Here is a 4,701-nt window from a genome sequence, read left to right as displayed (position 1 = left end):
GCAAGCTCCTCTTGCCGGGGCCTTGTTTCCTGGGCTTAAATACTTTGTTCTTGAATGGCTCCAAGGGAACCACGGAGGACCTTGGCGGTCGCCCGGCAAGCCTTGCCGCGAGGTGCTGCAACTGCCCGTGCACAAGTTCGGGGTACTAGGGTACCCCTATTCTAGTACACCGATAGGAGCCCCCGGGCCTGGGCCATACACGATGCCGAGCGCTATTGGGCCAGGCCCAAAACAGGGCACGGGCACACGCGGCCTGGGCGACACCGTATCTTACTCCGTATCCACCGCGCCCTCCCCAACGGCACGCGTCGAATGCGGCATCGTGGGAGAGATCGTGGGTGGATTCTTTATTCGAAAGGGCGAAACGTCCGCCCCCTCCCTCTTTATAAGCAGGGGAAACAGGGGCAGTTCGTTCCCCCCCCCCCCGCTGGTTGCTACTACTCCATCTTCATAAACCTCCACCGCTCCCCCCTTCTTCTCGAAGCCGAGAGAGAGCAGTGCTCCGCCCCCAATTGCCACCAGCATTACCAACGCCGTCGACCTCCCCCACCACCTCCACCATGGCTCCAAAAGCCGACAAGGGGAAGGGCGTGAAATCGGCCGAGGCACAGCGGCTCGCGGCGCTGCGGAAGGAGCGGGCGATCTTCTCCCCTCAGCTCGGTGCGCAGGAGCTGAGGGAGTACTACTACCTCTTCTGGTCGACGGAGACGCGAGCGCATCCGCGCATGAGGGTACTCCCGGCCGCCGCTTCGGAACTGGCTCCAAACGGGTACCCATTCTTCGCGCTGTTCTTCTATTGCGGGCTCTGCCCGCCCTTCTCAGAGTTCTTCTACGACATAATGAACACCTACGGGCTCCCCCTCCTTGATTTCACCCCAACGCCGTTCTGACCATGGCAGTTTTCGCACATTTGTGCGAAAACTTTGTCGGAGTCCACCCCAATGTAGCCCTTTTCCGCAACTTCTTCATGCCTCGGGTCGAGAGAGGAGAGCCACTTGCCAGAGGGATCGCCTGGATCTTGAGAGTTGGCAAGAAGGAGGCGTATCTGGAGGGTGAGCTCCGTAGCAAGTGGGAGGAGTGGAGAGCGGAGTGGTGCTGGATCGTCGAGGAGAACCCACAGCCATTCACTGCCCTGCGCCAAAGCCCCAATAATGCGTGGTAATGATTGGAGCAATGTGGCCCCAGAGGACGACATGCTGAAGATTGCCGTCACCCGAATCCTTCACCTTAGGCTTGCCGGGCTCACTGTAGGCGCCGTTGGCACAGATTTCCTTCGCCGCCGCATCGCCCCTCTGCAGGAGAGGGGGAGACCCGCCTGGGAGTTCAAGAACTCGGCGGATATCATGAGGCTGCGCCCGGGCCTCAACTTCAACTTCACCGTCCTGGAGTTGGATGCAATGCTTCTGGAGCTGTTCAAGCGCGACCCTCAGCACCCATTCATGTTGCCGCGGAATGTCGTTCCGCTGTGCAATAATTTGTCGCTTGACCGGATCCGCGCGATGATGCCGTTGTGCGATTCGCACGGAATCGCCCCAACCTGGCAAGAACCTGCGGATGACGTCGTGCAGGCGTTCTTCAACGACTTGGTAGAAGTGCCGGTCCGCGCCGACGAACAGAAGAGCCTCACCCGCAACACTACCGATGCGGAGCTGCAGCGCATCGCCACTAGGGCGGAAGAGGGTGCAGCAACAGCTGCCGCGGGCGCGTTCGGGTTCACCGTGGAGGAGGCAGAGGCGGCAAGCCTTGTCGAGCGCGAGGAGTTTGTCAGTGAAGAAGAGCTTGCCGGCCCTGAAGCTGAGCCGAGCGAGGCCGGCGAGGAAGAGCCCGAGCCTTCAGACAGCTTGCCGCAGGCGGAGCCCCCAGCCCCGCCAAGAAGGCGTCTCCGCAGGGCCGGGGACGTAGCGGGGCGGCAAATGAGCCAACAACCGCCAAGTCGTGCGACACGCTCTACCGCGGCAAGCAATGTTGCCGCGGGAGCGCCTCACGCTGCTGTGGCAACTGGAGCGGGATCTTCCCGGTCCACCGCCACCGCCCCTGCCAAGCGGGCAAGGGATCCTACTCCTCCTCCTCGCCGCACCGGAGGGGAGCCGGACTTCAATCTCTCCGCGCTCAGTTCCGACGAGGAGGAAGAAGAGTAAGTTTCTTTGATGTTCTTGTAGTTCCCCAATCTTGCTGCTTTTATCTTGTCTCTGACTTGCTTCAATCTGAACCCATTCCTTTTCAGGACGCTGGCCCAGAGAGCGGCGAAGAGAGCCAAGGCCTCGGTGATTGTCATCGAAGATGATCCCACCGTGTCAGCAGGGGGTGTGTCTGAGACCACCTTGACGGACCCTGCAGCCACTTCCTGCTGCCGGGCGCGCATGAGTGCTCTTTTCTCTACTGATATCTTGCTTGTTGATTTGTGTAGGAGCAGAACAGCCTCACCAGGAGGGCCCGGAAGCCGCCCCCGAAGTGCCATCTGCTTTGACTACGCCGCCAAGGGAGGAGTCCCCGGCAAGGGAGCGCTCTCCGGCAAGGGAGAATGCCCTGGCAAGGGACAATTCTCCGGCAAGGGACGGCACCAGTGATCCTCCGGCGGTTGAGACCGCGACCGCAGATCCTAGTACAGGTAATCTTCTTGCCTGAAACCTTCCCTTGGGTTCTTCTTCTTCTGAATTCCCTTTCTTGGATTTTTGCTTGATTTTTCTCCCTTCTTCGTTCTTCAGATCCATCTGCTGCGGAGCCAATGGAGACTGAGGACGCCGGCGAGGAAGGCGCGCGTGGCAGCAACGACAACGCCGCTGCCAATGAAGAAGGGGCCGGTGCTGATGAGCCCGCCGGCGAAGTGGCCGCCAAGGCTGCCGCTGCAGAAGCTGGCGAGGGGTCGGGCGATCGCATTGACGGCCCTGAGGCCGCAGGAGCGCCAGGCGCTGCGCCGACCGCCGATCCCTCCGCCGCTGCCGCGGAGCCAGGCTCCGAAGAGCCCCAGCCCGGTGCCTACTTGAAGGCCGGCGGCAGTATCTTCATCAAGCTTCCCTGGGCGTCGAGCTCCAGGGCGCCGGTCGAAGGAGAAGCTTTCGATGAGGAGATGCTCGCCTCCGCCGGGCTGTCGTTGGTCGATGCACCAAGCAGCAGCAGTGGCGAGCCTGAGGAGGAGCAGCTGCTGCGGAAGCTGCTGTCACTCTACCGCGCACGACAAGCCAAGCTGGCTTCCCGGGAAGCGCTTGTCTCGAGGGCGGGAGTCGATATGGAGAAACGCGCGGAGGAGCTCCGGGGCCTCAATCAAGAAGCCCTCCGGTCCCTGGCATAGGAGCGGGAGCGACTCGCCGAGGAGCGTACAGCCTTCCTTCTTGAGAAGGCCGAAGCTGAGGAGGAACAAAGGCTTGCTGCCGAGAAGCAGTCCGCGCGAGAAGGCGAGTTGGTGCAGCGGAAGGCCAACCTTGACAGCTACGAGGAGGATCTTGTCGCGCGCGAGGAAACACTTGGCGGGGCTCTCAAGGAAGCAAGGGATGCTGCCGCAACTGCAGAGGCCGCCAAGAAGGAGCTAGAGACGAGGGTGACGCAGTTGGAGGCCAACCTCAAGACGAGTGGCGAGGAGCTTGCTGTGCTCAAGCGCGAGCGCGAGAAGGATGCTGCTGCTCATGGTGAGCTGCAGGGTCTTCTCGCTAAAAGGAGCAAGGAGCTCAGCGCCGCCAAGGACTCCAACGCGGATCTCGAGTTGAAGCCGGCTATGCTGACTCAGACGCTGGACGCCGCCAAGGAGCGAGAGGTGACCTTGTCGGAGAAGATCAAGGCCGACAAGGCGCTGCTGGTGAGCATCGCTGTTACCCAGAACTCATTTAGGGAGACGGTGGAGCATTGGACCGAGGGTCTGGTGAATATCACCGCAGTCATCGACGGGGAGCTGGCGCAGCTGGGGATGGAGGACTTTGGGTATCCTTCCGACGAGCATCTCCAACCCAGCGCCAAGCTCAGCCTGTTCTTCAAGGGCGTGGCGACGGCACTCCAGCGACTCCGGGAGAGGATCCCAAAGCAGCTGGCCGACGAGTCGCGCAGGATTTGCGTGGGGGCTCTCCAGAAGGTGCTGATGAAGGTGGCCTTCCCCAACCCAGGCCTCAACCTCACCAACGTCCTCAGGTCCTTGCCGCCTGACACCGATCTGGATGCTCTCAAGGCCCTTGTCGCACCCATTGTGGAAAAGGTGACCGAGACCAAGAGGGTTGAGGGCGATCGCGTAGACTAGGCCGCCTGTTTTCTCTTTCTCCCTGTCGCTGCTAGCCATATTATAAGATCAATCTGTTAGAGCTGCGACAAGTTATTTTGTAATATAACTCTATTTCTGTTATCAATTGCTACGTTATTTCCTTTACTAGATTCCTTCCTTTGTATGTTTTTACCCTACGCTTTTAGGGAACTTGTCGGCGCAGGCACCCGAGCCGCGAGCGCTGAGTGCGGAACGTCAGCAGCCTGCTGGCGGTGCCGCTTCCGACAAGAAACCTTGTCGCGACTAGTTGCAGCACACTTAAGTTGTTGAGCGGACTCGAAACAAAGTAAGGGCGCAACTAGCTACGAGTTGGTTCCTCCGCGCACAGGTTTTCCATACAAAGCACGGTCGTCCAAGGAAGATAACTTAAAAATTTAAAACTGATTGCTCAAACTTTGGCAACTTGGCTTTTCTGTCGTTTGCTTCCCGGCAAGGCAAAAAACTTCCTTAAACGACGC

This window comes from Triticum dicoccoides, chromosome 7B (assembly GCF_002162155.2).
Source record: "Triticum dicoccoides isolate Atlit2015 ecotype Zavitan chromosome 7B, WEW_v2.0, whole genome shotgun sequence".
Classification (NCBI taxonomy): Eukaryota; Viridiplantae; Streptophyta; class Magnoliopsida; order Poales; family Poaceae; genus Triticum; species Triticum dicoccoides.
The sequence above is the reverse complement of the archived record's forward strand: the minus strand, read 5'-3'. Positions refer to the sequence as shown.